The sequence below is a fragment of the Anomaloglossus baeobatrachus genome, chromosome 9 (genome assembly GCF_048569485.1).
Source record: "Anomaloglossus baeobatrachus isolate aAnoBae1 chromosome 9, aAnoBae1.hap1, whole genome shotgun sequence".
In the NCBI taxonomy this organism is placed as follows: Eukaryota; Metazoa; Chordata; class Amphibia; order Anura; family Aromobatidae; genus Anomaloglossus; species Anomaloglossus baeobatrachus.
The window spans coordinates 180208580-180226121 of NC_134361.1; positions in this window are offsets into that span (position 1 = coordinate 180208580).

Consider the following 17542-nt stretch of genomic DNA (forward strand, 5'->3'; position numbering starts at 1 on the left):
GTGCAATGTAAGCTTTGAAACTAAAGGCATAATTTACTGGTACATAGAAATACACTGGTATATAGAGCTGAATCTCTATGTCCCTGTATTCTTAAGGGGGCTTTACACACTACGAGATCGCTGAAGCGATCTCGTTGGGGTCACGGAATTTGTGACGCACATCCGTCCGCTTTAGCGATGTCGTTGCGTGTGACACCTATTAGCGATTTTGAATCGTTGCAAAAACGTTCAAAATCGCTAATCGGTGACATGCCCCCCTCTTCCCAAATATCGTTGCTGCTGCAGGTACGATGTTGTTTCTCGTTTCTGCGGCAGCACACATCGCTCCATGTGACACCGCAGGAACGAGGAACCTCACCTTACCTGCGTCCCGCCAGCAATGAGGAAGGAAGGAGGTGGGCGGGATGTTCGTCCCGCTCATCTCCGCCCCCCCACTTTGATTGGGCGGCCGCTTAGTGACGCTGGTGTGAAGTCGCTGTGACGCTAAATGAACCGCCCCCTTAGAAAGGAGGCGGTTCGCCGGTCACAGCGACGTCGCAGAGCAGGTATATGCATGTGACGCTGCCGTAGCGATAATGTTTGCTACGGCAGCGATTACCACATATCGACCATACGATAGGGGCGGGTGCTATCACACTCGACATCACTAGCATCGGCTAGCGATGTCGCAGCGTGTAAAGCGGCCTTAAGAGTAATATAAAAGTCAGATTTTTTTTTCTTCATAACATTTCTAAAAAATAATAAAAAACAATTACAAAAATGTTTTATTGTGCTTTAAAAAAAATTAATAAACATCAGAAATCAGCAAATGTTGCAGACGTATTTGGTATCACTATTACAGTAACAATCCATACAATACAGTGATTTGATTATTTACAGTGATCAGCAAATGACATAAAAAAGTGTGATTGATTTTTTTACTCATTAAATCCTTAAAATTGTAAGGCCAAGGCGGTGTAAATTCTACATGTTTTCTGCTGCTTTTTCTGCAGTTGTCCGTGCAATAACAATCTTCTCTGGTTATTACATTTTTGCTGCATTTTTTTATGTCTTTTATCCCATGATTGGTGTGTTTTTACTTGCAGAGTTCAAGCAGTGCTTTTAATACTTTTCTAATATTACAGAAAAGTTTTGATTCTAGACTGAAAAATGCAACAGCATTTTTTTACAAGCATTCTTTCAGGCTCCACATACAGTGGAGGAAAAAAGTATTTAGTCAGTTCTCCAACTCCCAAGAAAAGAGAAGCCTGTAATTGACATCATAGGTGACCACAACCATGAGAGACAAAATGAGAAAACGAATCCAGAAAATCACCGCGTCTGATTTTGAATTTTTTTTAAATTATGGTGGAGAATAAGTATTTGGTCAATAACAAAAGTTCATCTCAATATTTTGTTATATATCCTTTGTTGGCAATGACAGAGGTCACACGTTTTCTGTAAGTCTTCACAAGGTTGGCACACACTGTTGGTGGTATGTTGGCCCATTCCTACATGCAGATCTCCTCTAGAGCAGTGAAGTTTTGGGCCTGTTGCTGAGCAACACGGACTTTCAACTCCCTCCGAAGGTTTTCAATGGGGTTGAGATCTGGAGACTGGCTATGCCACTCCAGGACCTTCATATGCCTCTTACAAAGCCACTCCTTCATTGCCCTGGCAGTGTGCTTGGGATCATTATCATGCTGAAAGACCCAGCCATGTTTCATCTTCAATGCCCTTCGTGATGGAAGGAGGTTTGCACTCAAAATCTCATGATACACAGCCCAATTCATTCTTTTATGTACATGGATCAGTTGTCCTGGTCCCATTGCAGAGAAACAGCCCCAAAGTATGATGTTGCCACCCCAATGCTTCACAGTAGGTATGATGTTCTTTCAATGTAATTCAGCATTCTGTCTCCTCCAAACAGTTCTACTTTGGTTTCATCAGACCATATGACATTCTCACAATATGCTTCTGGATAATCCAAATGCTCTCTAGCAAACTTAAGACAGGCCCGGACATGTACTGGCTTAAGCAGGGGAACATGTCTGGCTCTGCAGGATCTGAGTCCCTGGTGGCGTAGTGTGTTGCTGATGGTAGTCTTTGCTATGGTGGTGCCAGTTTTATGTAGGTCATTCACTAGGTCCCCTGTGTGGATCTTGGATTTTTGCTCACCGTTCTTGTGTTAATTTTGACCCCACGGGGTGAGATCTTGCGTGGAGCCCCAGATCAAGGAAGATTATCAGTGCTCTTGTATGTCTTCCATTTTCTTATTGCTGCTCCCACAGTTGATTTCATCACACCAAGCTGCTTGCCTATTGCAAATTCAGTCTTTATAGCCTGGTGCAGGGCTATAATTTTGTTTCTGGTGTCCTTTGACAGCTCTTTGGTCTTCACCGTAGTGGAGTTTGGAGTGTGACTGTTTGAGATTGTGGACAGGTGTCTTTTATACAGATAACAAGTTCAAACAGGTGCCATTACTACAGGTAATGAGTGGAGGACAGATGAGCCTCTTAAAGACGAAGTTACAGGTCTGTGAGAGCCAGAAATCTTGCATGTTTTCAGGTGACTAAATACTTATTTTCCTCCTTAATTTGAAAAAAAATTGCCAAATCAGACAAGGTTATCATGCTGAAAGACCCAGCCATGTTTCATCTTCAATGCCCTTGCTGATGGAAGGAGGTTTGCACTCAAAATCTCATCTTTTTAAGTGGGAGAACTTGCACAATTGGTCGCCCAATGGGGTTTTTTCCCCCACTGTAGAAGCTTATTGAAAAAAATGCACCAAAATGGCACAGTTCAACAATGTCTTTAGACACATAGTGAGCAAGAGTTCACATCCACTTTGCTTCATTTGGAGAGTCTGAAAAATGTACAGGTAAAAAACTCATGTAAAAAAAGTGTGAAATCAAAGCTTTTTCTATAGTATAAAAAAAATAAAATCTTCAAATCTGCAACAAAATTTTATACAATAAGGGGAAAAACAAATTAAACAATTTTGCAAAAATGCAATAATCTGAGAATATTATTTTTTTGTAGTTTGGTACAACACCTGCAGAAAACCTGCAGGAAACAAAAAACACAGTATTTGCAACATGTGAACATGGCCTTAAGGGTACTTTACATGCTGCGACATCTCTAGCGATCTCATTAGCGATGTGAAATTCTAGATCGCACATGCGTAAAATGAGCTATATGCAATCTCAAAAGATCGCACTTGCGATCTAGAATTTCACATCGCTAACGAGATCGCTAGCAATGTCGCAGCATGTAAAGTACCCTTTACAGACATAAAAAAGAAAGATGTCATAAAAGTAAGTTTACATAACAAAGAAACATCATTAGTACATGAATACAAAACCAGAACCATCATTGGTACATGAATACAGTACCAAAACCATCATGAGTACAGGAGTACATAACCAGTGCCACCATCAGCACATAACTGCAGCATAAAAACTATCAGTAGTATATGAATTCATCACTACAACTACTATTAGTACCTGAGCACATCACCAGAATGAACCAACAGTATATGATCATATCAGTAAAATTAACTGATAGTACATGAATACAGCGCCAGCTCCACCATCAGTACAAGAATACAATACCAGAACCACCATAAGTACAGGAATATTGTAGCAAAACCATCATTAATACATGAATACAAAACTAAAACTATAATTAGTACATGAATACAGCACCAAAACCATCATCAGTACAGGAATACATTGCCAGAACATCCTCAGAACATGAATACAGTTCGATAATCACTATCAGTACACAAATACAGCACAAAAATCCTCCTTAGTACTTGAAGAAAGCACCAAAACCAACATCGGTACACAAATTCTTGGTAAGAAAATGTTGAGTGTTGTTGTTACCAATCGTCCGACTGCAGACCATACAGGAACCACAGTACTGATTTTATGTAATCGGTACCACAAATACATTTTTGCATCCAGACACCTTACAGGTGACATCCTTTCTGATTGTAGACAAGACTGTCCCATCATATCAGAATGGTTGGGGACGTATGGATTTATTTTTTTAGGTTATTAATTCATATTTGCGTAAGGAAGGGGAAGGGTTGCCCACATCACCTTGAAGAAAATCTGATGTTATACAGTGCAATTGCTTTTATATGTTTCGTAGTTAACATATATTTTTTCAGATACACGGTTATTGGTTGAGACTGACCCAGAGATGCAGACAGGGGAGCTATTTCCTGGAAGCTGTCAGAATCCAGGTTTCAGTGGTATAAGACCAACAGTCTTTCAATATCCAGACTGATATGGCTGTTGTGTGTGAAGAGGGAAAACATCAGATAATATGTCCTAAGGACCAAGGAAACGTTAAAGGGGTAGTAAGGGGCCATTGTAGTCATGACAGAGCCTGCTGCTGCTACAACTGTAACATGGTCGGGGGCAATATGAGCAAGGTACTCATCTTCCACGCCCCGTGGCAGTACATGGAAATGAGGGTCCTGGCTTGGTGTGTGTGCTTTTGTCATTACCTGTATCATAAACAGGGAAAGGAATATTGGTATAAGATGTGCTAAAACCATAGGATCCAGAAGATTTTAAATAAATCCCTTTATTTTCATAAGTCTACGCTTTTCAGAGATATAACCATCTCCTTTTTCAGGACAAGGGAAATCATTTCATACTGCATACTGCATACTGCATGGTGCCGTTGAACTAAGCCAGGACCAGATGATATGAAGATGAATTAGGGAGACAATAGTCCAACAATAAACTTCTTTAAACTAAACAGTTTTTTGGTATAAACCACATACAATTCTTCACGTGTGTTTCTCTTGTGTGAAAAGGCATGGGCACTTCTCAGTTACAATTACTGACATGTCTCTGCTGCTATATTCCTGTGCTGATGGTGGTTATGGTGCTTTACTCCTGTACTGATGGTAGTTCTTGTACTTCTGTACTGTTGGTTGTTAGTTTATTCTGGTGCTCTGTTCAGGTACTAATGGTGGTTCTAGTGCTGAATTTATATACTAATGGTAGTTTTGGTGCTGTACTAATATAATAATTGTTGCTCTTGTTTTGTATTCCTCTACTGATGATGGGTCTGGCATTATATTGATGTACTGATGGTGGATCTGTTGCTATATTCATATACTTATGATCGTTTTGGTAATACATCTAGTTATGATACTTCTGATGTTTTCCTGTGCTAATAATGGTTCTGATACTTTTTATATTGTGAAGGTGGTTCTGTTGATGTATGATATTTTGATGGTGGTTCTGGTGCTGTATTCAGGTACTTATGGTGCTTCTGGTGATGTATTAGTGTACTGATAATGCTTCTAATGTCATATTCCTTACTGATTATGGTTCTAATGCTATATTCAGGTACTGATAGTTGTTGCAGTTCTACCTTTCTGAGTTTGTTGGCTCTGGTATTGTATTTATGTATTATTGTCAGTTTTATTGCTGTACTTATGTACTGAATATTGTTTTTGCTGCTGCATTCTTGTACTGATAGTGATACAAATGCTTTATTTCTTTACTGGTGATAGACCTGTTTCTGTATTCAAGTCAGTTTGGATATTGTTTTTATGTACTGATGGTGGTTCAGATGCTGTATTTCTATGCTACTGGTGGATTTTGTTGTTTTAATGTACTGAAGGGGGTTTTAGTGCTGTGTTCCTCTACTAATGATGGTTATTGTGCTGTATTCCTGTATAAATAATGGTTCTAGTGCTGCATTCATTTGCTGATGCTTGTTCTGTTTCTGTTTTCATATACAAGTGGAGAATCTGGGGCTGTATTCTTATACTAATGGTGGTTCTGGTAGTGTTTTCATATATTGAAGATGGTTCTGATCTGTGCCTTATAACTAGATCAGAAATAGAGAACGATATGAGTTGACAACAGCATTTAATACACCTGAGGGTTTTGCAATTTCTTTTGAATAAAGCAACACCTCAGCTGTTTTTCATAAATTTGTTAATTACATTTTCAAATATAAGTGGTCAATATGTCGTTGTTTATCTAGATGACATCTTGATTTATTCACCTGATTATGAGTCACCCATCTGGCATGTACGCACTATACTTCAAAGATACAGAAAATTCTTTGTTTTCTAACTTGAAAAATGTGTTTTCCCTCAAAAGGTCCAAGCGATTAAGGGTTGGGTGCAACCCAAACCTCTGAAGGCTTTTCAGCAGTTCTAAGGGCTTGCTAACGAATATCGTAAATATGAAAATACATAGGAAAGGCTTAGTTTCTCTTTAAGTGAATTACTCATCAAACATTTTGTAGGTCTGCATGGCATTCCAGAAACATTGTTTCTGATCGGGGTACTTGGTTCACTTCCAAATTCTGGAAGACATTATGTAATAAGATCAATATTGAGGGTTTTTTCAGTTTCTACCACCCAGAGACCCATGGCCAGATAAGACATATTATTCAGATACTCAAGCAATATCTTTAGTGTTAAGTGTCCAATCATTAGTCTGACTGGGTGCAACATCTTCTATTTTCTGGGTTTGATATAATCAATATCTAGAATCCATCAAAATGTCTCAGTTCGTCGGTAATCTTGGATATAATTTGTGTTTCAGTTCTTTTTTTAGCGTCTGAAATGGATAATCTGGAGGATGAAACATCTATGGATAAGTTAAAGCTTATCTGGTCTGAAGTCAAAGAGAACATTAGGAAAGCACAGAATAGTTAAGACTCATGTACTAACAAGAGATGTTCTAGTGGTCCAATCTTTAGATTTGGGGACAAGGAGTGGTTGGCCACTAAAACATCAACCTTAATGGGGTTGTTCGGTCCTTTGCTAAACATTTGCTATCACTCTGTGTGAGTACAGAATTCTGAATACTCACTGCATGCCCATCACACGCTGTCAGAGTTCTTCGGTCTTAGAAAATTGTGACACATCACGCACGTCTAATTGACATTCAAGAAGCATGCAAATCACAAACTTGCATTCACACGATCACCCATTCTCACTGTTGATGCCAGAGAAACCAGACAGTGTGCAGTGCATATGATGTGAAGATTTGTAAGTCTGCATATATGTGATGTAGATGTGCAGGACTAATTAATCATTACCGGAAACAAACATTTAGATGCAGTTATTGCTGTACAAGGGGTTCACACCAAATACTGAATGAAAAATGTGCATAATTTTGCCACCCACAGACTTGTAATATTAGATAATGGAACTTTAGCGTCAGTGTTGATGCGCTATCATGTCTCCTCTTCCTGGCAGGGAAACCGGTGCACTCACCATCCCGGACACTCAGCATTAGTTCTGTTCGCAACCATAGCTTCCTGCTCCTGGGGCCTGCACATGCTGCACAGGTCTCCTGGGAGGGTGCTTAGGGAGCACGGATGTGCCCTCCTCTCCTCTTAAAGGGGCAGTGCACTTAATACTGAGGTGCCTTTTAGCCTGTAGCTGAGTATGTGGGCTGTGAATCCATGCAGGCCGCATACTGCCTCTACATTAGAGGGCCAGGACTAGATGGTGACTTCTTTTCACATGGGGATGAACAATTAATTTCCAACAACAATACTTCACTCAACGGTTCATTCTCAGCAGCAACTTTACATATTGAATAAGGGGGACATATATTCTAGAAAAAAAATATTGCATGGGCTACCGCCATATTTTGATGGCCAACCAGGTAAAACCAGGCAGCGAGGGGCTGGAGTTTTCAGTGCAGGGTGGCCCAAGCTGTCTGGGCTTCCCTTGCTGTAAATTGCAGCCACCAGCTGACCCATAAAATGTCACATTCATAGAAGCGCTATTTTTGGCGCTTTACCCGGCTCGTCCAGTGGCCCTGATGGCAGTGGCATGCTGGGTAATAATGGAGTTAGGGCCAGCTTTGTATTATCAGCTGGTACTAAGCCTGAAATTCAAGGTGTCATGACAAATTAGACATGGCCACCATGAATTTCTAGTAAACAGTAACAAAAAAACGCACCACATAATTTTTTTGTTATTAGAAATAAAACAAAAAAAAATTTAGAGACTCCATCTTTATTGTAAAAAAATCATAAGTCCAACGTAGTCCACAGGGAGAGCAATGTCAGCTCTGCTTCATCGCTCAGTACAGAGAGAAGCAGGTTGACAGTGAGGCAGAAGTCACACTTGCGAGTGACTCGGCGAGTCTCGCATCGGCATCACTCGGTAAGGCCGCTCACTCCTGTCAGGAGTGTATCAGCTGCAAAGAAATACATGGAGCTGACCCGCTCCTGTCAGGAGAGTGTGTGGCCGAGCCGGGTGAAGCCGATGCGAAACTCATTGAGTCACTCGCAAGTGTGACTTCTGCCTCACTGTCAACCTGCTTCTTTCTGGGTAGAGCCATGAAGCAGAGCTGATATTGCTCTCCCTGTGGACTACGTCAGACTTCTGATTTTTTTACAATAAAGATGGAGTCTCTAAATGTTTTTTTTGTTTCTTTCTAATAACAAAAAAATATATGTGTTGTGTTTTTATGTTACTCCGGCCTGATAGTCAAAGTTCAATTGAGTGCAGGCTAAGCCATGGACTCAGGTGAACCCTGACTTAACCACGAAAACGGCTGAAAAAAAATTGAAGATTGCCGAGTCACAAGCAGTGCAGTGAATACCACCGGAGGTTAATGATCGGACCCGGAAGCAGAAGTGGCTGCGAGATAGCGGGTCAGCAGGACGCATCGCAGGACTTGTAAGTATAACCATAATGTTTTTTAATAATGTGCTAATTTTACAGCTGCTGGACCCGAACTGGATCTGAACTGTATCACGAGTTTCCCAGGAAAAAAAGTGTTTGGTACGAGTCCAGAACTTTTCAGTTCTGGTTCGCGCATCCCTATTCACTAGATCTTCTGCAATGACTCTTTTAGAATGAAAAATCTCTTACTCTATCAACTAACCCCTCCCATAGTGGGCTAGTCCAAACACTTAACTATTACTTATTCTATAGTCTGGTAACTTCTTATACACAAGTGCTATGTCATACATTACCACACAGAATTCTAACTTTACACTATGCATTCCATATTACACGTTACACTACACAATACTTCACATTATCATCATAGTTCACATAACATTATTTACAAAAGATGCAGGACTTCATACACATTACACTACATGACAATACAATGACGCGATTGTTGTCTTCAGGGGGAAGGAATGTGACAGCCAGAATACATCACTATTCCAAATGTATAACTCTTTTTGAAATGTTTTTGCCTGACATTAAAGCTGCTCATCTTGAAGAGAACCTGTCATCATGATTTAGCATGTTAAGCTAAAAGTATGACCATAATGGAGCTGTTATACTGATGAATAGTGATGAGCGAGTACTAAAAAGCTCGGGTGCTCGAAGCTCGGGCCGAGCCTCCCAAGATACTCGTGTACTCGGCCCGAGCAACGAGCCCAATGTTATCCTATGGGAGACCCGAGTATTTTTGTGAAATGACCCCCCGGCAGCATGGAGAAACCCTAAAAATGGCACAAAAGTCTCAGAAGAGTGCTCAAATGACATGGCAACAGCATGGGGAAGACCCCTTGAAGCATTTATCACTCAAAAGTCACAGCTGTGAACAATTTTGTCCGCGTTTTACGCCATTTTTACGGACTCACCAGAAAACCTTCCAAAATGACCCCAAAATGATTTTTCATGGCGGAAATGTTAAGGGCACATACCCAATAGTGAGATAGAGCTGGTGTATGTTACTTTTTGAGATTAATACATGAAAGATTTTACGTGAAAACATTGTGTGGCACTCCGATGTCCCTGAGAAGAGACGTACATGAAGGCCTCTTGAGTCTAATGTGCCCATTTTGAGGAAGTGAGTCTTTGTAGTATTTTCCTTTGCCAGGGCAGTCCAAAATTGTGAGGTTCACCAATGCCCCTGCATACAGACGTGCATGATGGCCTGTAAACCTGAAGTGCCCATTGTAAGGAAGTGGGTCTATTGTAGTATAGCCCTTAGGCAGGGCAGCCAAAAATTGGGAGGCTCCACGTTGTCCCTGGATAGAGACGTGCATGAGGGCCTGTAAACCTGAAGTGCCCATTGTAAGGAAGTGGGTCTATTGTAGTATAGCCCTTAGGCAGGGCAGCCAAAAATTGGGAGGCTCCACGTTGTCCCTGGATAGAGACGTGCATGATGGCCTGTAAACCTGAAGTGCCCATTGTAAGGAAGTGGGTCTATTGTAGTATAGCCCTTAGGCAGGGCAGCCAAAAATTGGGAGGCTCCACGTTGTCCCTGGATAGAGACGTGCATGAGGGCCTGTAAACCTGAAGTGCCCATTGTAAGGAAGTGGGTCTATTGTAGTATAGCCCTTAGGCAGGGCAGCCAAAAATTGGGAGGCTCCACGTTGTCCCTGGATAGAGACCTGTTAGGTTCTTAGTGCCTCCGTGCTTGCATTTAAAAACCGCACGTGTGTGCCTGTTGGTGGCAGCTTTCCGCTGCATTTGTGTGAGTTTTGCAAAAACTTGGATATAACGCACAAGTCTAGTGAATACACATCAGCACAGCATTGCAAAATGCGCAAGGGCGTTGTCAACGAACAAGGAAGTGGACGTGATGGTGGTGCAGGCAGAGACCGAGGTTGTGTGCAAGCTCTAATTTCGCCACAACAAAGGGCCACATCTAGTCGCTCGCACGTCCTGTCCCAAATTCTTGGGGACCGCAGCAGTACACCACTCTTGAACCAAGACCAGTGTCAACAGGTTGTTCGTTGGATAGCGGATAATGCTTCCAGTCAGATTGGCACCACCACAAACACTCTGTCTTCCACACGGTCAAGTGTCAGTAGCCGTGATACTGCACCGCACATTTCAGAACCTGATCCTCCTTCCTACCACCAGGCCGAGTACACGTCCACGGACATTACTGATCCCACACTTGGACACTCGGAAGAGCTGTTCGTTCACGTTTCCATTCACAAATTCTGGCCTCTCGCCAGCTCCTGTTGAAGTGGGCCATGACGAGATTGTATGTACAGATGCCCAAATATTTGAGCAGCCACGTTCTCACGAAGTTGGCAACGTGTCTCAACAAGGGGTGGACGATGATGAGACACAATTGTCAGGAAGTCAGGAGGAGGAGCAGGGTGCGGAAGAGGAAGACGACGTGGTGGATGATCCAGTAACTGACCCAACCTGGCAGGAGGATATGCAGAGCGAGGACAGCAGTGCACAGGGGGAGGGAGGCGTAGCATCACAACAGGCAGTAAGAAGCAGAGTGGTGGCCCCAGGCAGACGTCAGGCAACTGTTCCCCGGAACAACACGACACAAGGTGCCTGTACAAATGTTAGGTCTTCCCGAGTCTGGCTGTAATACTATTGTATGTATTGAGGATTTCGATTACGTTAGGGCAATGACAACCAGAGACGAGTTCTTGGTGCAAGACGTTTATAATATGCAACCAGCAAATATGTACATAAACGGAACAAAAACACAGTAGAACATAAATACAGGAAATACCTTCCAGGGACTGAGCGAAAGGGAATTCCCGGGACCGCGCACCGGACTCCCCCAGGGAGACCACCAAGAGCGAACCCCTATACAGGGACTGTCTGGCAATCACCCCAGAAGCCCTAAATGCGCAGCAGCCGGGACACAAAAGGGCAATAGGTAAGTCCAAAAATGTCCGTACGTGATGTGAGTCCAGAGTGGTATTAAACGGAAGGAACCGGGCAGAAGTGCCGACCAAAGACGGCAAACGGAGTCCAGGCACAGCTAGATGATACCAGATGAAGTCCAGAGTCGGTGTCGGTTGTTTTCCAAGAGGATCCGAATAACAATCAGGAACCAAAAGCAGCAGGGCAGGAGCACACAGGAAGCAGTATACTCAGGCACTGGACTAAGCTTTAGGGGCGGCTTTTAAACAGATGGACAGGAAGTAGGGCAACAGAACAGAAAACTCCATGTTAACAAAGGGCAAGCTCTTTCAAAAGAAAACTGGAAAACCCGGAACTCTGACACTGGCAGTTTTTTAAGTTGGCTCCAGATGATTCTAAAAAGGCCATTTGCAACACCTGCCATGCCAGCATCAGCAGGGGTACCAAAACTAGCAGCCTGACCACCACCAGCATGATCAGGCACATGTCAGCCAAGCACCCGACTTTGTGGGAAGTACAACAGAGTCGAGGAGCAGTGCTTGCTGATGTCACTGCTACGTCTTCGCTGGTTGTGCATGCGAGCCAATCCCCTGTCCATGCTGCCTGCGAACAAGCCTCCTCCACTCCTGCACCTGCAGTTGCCTACGCAGAAAGAACACCATCATCAAGCACGTCCTTGTCCCAGCGCAACGTTCAGTTATCCATTCAGCAAACCTTTGAACGCAGGCGCAAATACACTGCCAACACCCCACATGCCACAGTTCTAAATGCTAACATTTCGCGACTGCTTGCGCTGGAATTATTATTATTATTAAATGTTGCCTTTTAGGCTGGTTGAGACAGAAGCATTCCGCGACCTGATGGTGGCAGCTGTCCCACGTTACTCGGTCCACAGCCGCCACTATTTCTCCCGGTGTGCCGTCCCCGCATTGCATAACTAACCACGTGTCACAAAACATCACACGTGCCCTGAACAACGCTGTTTCAGCCAAAGTCCACCTAACCACAGACACGTGGACAAGTGCATGTGGGCAAGGCCGCTACATCTCGTTGACGTCACACTGGGTTAATATTGTGCAAGCTGGGACCCAGTCTGAGCGAGGGACGGAACACGTCCTTCACACACCAAGTTTTGCAGGCCCTACCTCAGTCAGGGTTTCACACACACTCTACAGCTCCGGAATGTCATGCTCCTCAGCCTCCTCCTCCTCCTGCGCATCCTGATCCACTTTACCCTCCACACCAGTCCCAAGCTGGAAGTGTCGCGGGCGGAGGAGGGGACGGTGCGCTCTCCCACTGCTCGGGTCCGGCTGACGCAGCTCTACGGCTGCTGCTGCTCGTTGGCTCGAGCGATGGCCGGATCCCGGGGACTCGAGCGGCGCTACTCGCCCGTGAGTGAAAAGGGGTGGTTTGGGTTTTGGGGATATTGTCCGTGACGCCACCCACGGTTGTGGTGATTGTGTGGACACCACCGCTGCTCTGGACGGGGATCCCGGGAGCCTGTGACAGGGAGCAGCTTTGTTGTTATTTCTCCCCTCCGTGGGTAGGGGGGTTGGTTGTCCCGGGGCCTGGTGATGGGGTAGAGATGGATGACAGGCGGGTTGCGGGGCCTGATGAAGTGCAGGGTCGCAGGGGCAGCGCTGTGCCGCACGGCACGGAGGTACTCACTCAGCCCAATGATGATGACACAGTTCACGGTAAAACAAGTGGCTGGATGGACGGGTCACTCGGACGGCTGCGGTTGTTCCTCCCTGCAGGTTAGTGATGACTGTCTCTCCCTGCACCTAAGTTAAGTGTTGGTAGTGATGGTTTCCCAACGGTAACCCGCTCCCTGACCTGGATATGGGCCGGAGGAGCCCCTTTTGCCCACAGGCGATGGCACTGGGAGACGGTTGCCCTTGGCGGTGGCTGTGTCTCCCCTTCACGGTTGTACGGTTGCCTTCTATCTGGACTTGGCTGTTTGGAAACCCTGAGGTCCCCTTCACTAACGGATTTGGCAAATTCACGGCGACACCAAGCCTTGCCGGGATCCGAAAGTCCTCTGCCAATGGTGCTGGCTTCTCTTTGTATACCGGTCCGGTACGGCCGGGTCACCACCCGTCCACGGTCCTTACGGCAGACTCCAATCGGCCTCCACTGCAGACGGTCACCACATCCTGCCAACCTTGCTGTCCTGTCCAGGCCACACACCCGGACCAACTTCAGGCTCTTTGCTGTCACTTTTCTCCTCTCTACTACTTTCCTCCTTCCACTTCCTTAGCTTAACTCTCACTGCCTGTGTTTTCCCTCCTCCTCGGTGGGTGGAGACCAACCACCTGGCTCCACACCCTGGTGTGGACAACAGCCCCTGGGGAAGGCAACAAGGATTTTGTGTTTTGACTATGATATGCCTGCAGGGAGTGTGGGGTGTTTAAGTGTTGTGCTCTGTGGCCCCTGGCTTGTCCAGGGCGACACAGAAGCACTGCAGCACTGCCTCGGCGAAGCGGCAACAGGCAGTGCTGAAGCTAATCTGCATAGGTGACAAACCCCACAATGCAGAAGAGGTGTGGACAGCTCTGAAACAGCAGGCAGATCACTGGCTCACAACTCTGAACCTAAAGCCAGGAAAGGTCGTGTGTGACAATGGCCGGAACCTGGTGGCGGCTTTGAGGCGAGGCCAGCTGACACATGTTCCATGCGTGGCCCATGTGCTCAACCTCGTGGTTCAGCGGTTTCTAAAGTCATACTCAGAGCTGTCTGATCTGCTGGTACAAGTTCGCCGCCTGTCTGCACATTTTCGAAAGTCACCTACTGCTTCAGCCGGCCTTGCCGGCTTAAGACGCCGTTTGCACCTTCCGGCACACAGACTGGTGTGTGATGTCCCCACGCGTTGGAATTCAACTCTGCACAAGTTGGTCAGGATATGTGAGCAGAAGAGGGCAGTTGTTGAGTACCTGCATCACCTAAGCCATCGGGAAATGGGTCAAACTCCACACATAACACCTGAGGAGTGGAGATGGATGTCCGACCTATGCACCATCCGCCAAAACTTTGAGGACTCCACCAAGATGGTGAGCGGCGATGACGACATTATTAGCGTCACCATACCGCTTCTCTGCCTTCTAAAATGGTCTCTGCTCAAAAAACAATCATGATGCATTGCAGGCGGAGCGCGATGAGTTTGAGCAAGAAACAGTAGTGGGTGTGGGTGATGATAACACACAGCCCAGCCTCGTCTCATCACAACGTGCAGTGGAGGACTATGACGAGGAGGAGGATGAAGACATGGAGCAACTCTCTGGCCAAATTGAGGATATGACATGCAGTCATATCCTCGGTTCAGCGTGGCTGGCCAGAGGACAGGGTAGATGATGAGGAGGAGGAGGAGGAGGACAGCATGTTCAGTCATCGTGTTGGTCAGGATACTGAAGTGATGGCTGTTAAGAGTCTGGCACACATGGCTGACTTTATGGTAAGCTGCCTGTCTCGTGACCCTCGCGTTAAGAACATCTTGGCCGACAATCATTACTGGTTGGTAACACTGTTAGACCCACGCTAAAAGGAGAACTTTATGTCTCTTATTCCCGAGGCGGAGAGGTCAGGCAAAATGCAGCAGTTCCAGAAGGCCATAGTCACGGAAGTAGGCAAAGCATTCCCCTCACAAAACGCTAGCGGCATAGGTCATGAATCAGTGGACAACCGAGGCGTACAGCCGAGAGAGGCACAAGTCCAATCCGCCAGAGGTAGGGGAACAGTCTTTAAGATGTGGGACAGTTTTCTCAGCCCCTCACGTACCACAGCCCCTGAGGTGCGGGGTAGTGCCACAAGAAATCCTAAGTTTGCCCAGATGCTGAAGGAGTACCTTGCAGATCGAACAACTGTACTCCGACATTCCTCTGTGCCTTACAATTATTGGGTATCCAAGCTGGACACGTGGCATGAATTGGCTCTCTACGCCTTGGAAGGCCTGGCCTGCCCTGCTGCTAGCGTTTTGTCAGAGCGTGTTTTTAGTGCCGCAGGTGGAATCATTACAGATAAACGCACCCGCCTGTCAACTGAAAATGCTGACAGGCTGACTCTGATCAAGATGAACAAGGGTTGGATTGGGCCAGACTTCACCACACCACCAGCAAATGAGAGCGGAATTTAAAGTTTGCCATGTACCTCCACTCACCCATGGGTACACACTTCTGGACTTTGGATAATCGCTGGACTGCTCCTCCTTCTCCTCATGCGCCACCATGATGATGACCGTTACAAATTGCAATACTTAGGCCTTTGTTTCAGGTATACCCCCAGTGGTAAATTTTTTCGCCCATTCTTTGCAGAATGGACATTACAACGACAGGAGACCCGCTCCTTTGCAATGGGAACAATGTTTTGAGGCCCTCATGCACGTCTCTACCCAGGGACAACGTGGAGCCTCCCAATTTTTGGCTGCCCTGCCTAAGGGCTATACTACAATAGACCCACTTCCTTCCAATGGGCACTTCAGGTTTACAGGCCCTCATGCACGTCTCTATCCAGGGACAACGTGGAGCCTCCCAATTTTTGGCTGCCCTGCCTAAGGGCTATACTACAATAGACCCACTTACTTACAATGGGCACTTCATGTTTACAGGCCATCATGCATGTCTCTATCCAGGGACAATATGGAGCCTGACGCTGCCACCGACTGCCACACACATGCTGTTTTTAAATGCAAGCACGGACGCAATAAGAACCTAACTGGTTTTTAGGAGCGACAATTACTGAGAAGTCTGACACTATCAGACACTGCTGACTGACGTGTATTATACACTAGACTTGTGCGTTATATAATAGTTTGTGCAAAACGCGCACCTGTACGCTGCCACCGACTGCCACACACGTGCTGTTTTTAAATGCAAGCACGGACGCAATAAGAACCTAACTGGTTTTTAGGAGCGACAATTACTGAGAAGTCTGACACTATCAGACACTGCTGACTGACGTGTATTATACACTAGACTTGTGCGTTATATAATAGTTTGTGCAAAACGCGCACCTGTACGCTGCCACCGACTGCCACACACGTGCTGTTTTTAAATGCAAGCACGGACGCAATAAGAACCTAACTGGTTTTTAGGAGCGACAATTACTGAGAAGTCTGACACTATCAGACACTGCTGACTGACGTGTATTATACACTAGACTTGTGCGTTATATAATAGTTTGTGCAAAACGCGCACCTGTACGCTGCCACCGACTGCCACACACGTGCTGTTTTTAAATGCAAGCACGGACGCAATAAGAACCTAACTGGTTTTTAGGAGCGACAATTACTGAGAAGTCTGACACTATCAGACACTGCTGACTGACGTGTATTATACACTAGACTTGTGCGTTATATAATAGTTTGTGCAAAACGCGCACCTGTACGCTGCCACCGACTGCCACACACGTGCTGTTTTTAAATGCAAGCACGGACGCAATAAGAACCTAACTGGTTTTTAGGAGCGACAATTACTGAGAAGTCTGACACTATCAGACACTGCTGACTGACGTGTATTATACACTAGACTTGTGCGTTATATAATAGTTTGTGCAAAACGCGCACCTGTACGCTGCCACCGACTGCCACACACGTGCTGTTTTTAAATGCAAGCACGGACGCAATAAGAACCTAACTGGTTTTTAGGAGCGACAATTACTGAGAAGTCTGACACTATCAGACACTGCTGACTGACGTGTATTATACACTAGACTTGTGCGTTATATAATAGTTTGTGCAAAACGCGCACCTGTACCCTGCCACCGACTGCCACACACGTGCTGTTTTTAAATGCAAGCACGGACGCAATAAGAACCTAACTGGTTTTTAGGAGCGACAATTACTGAGAAGTCTGACACTATCAGACACTGCTGACTGACGTGTATTATACACTAGACTTGTGCGTTATATAATAGTTTGTGCAAAACGCGCACCTGTACCCTGCCACCGACTGCCACACACGTGCTGTTTTT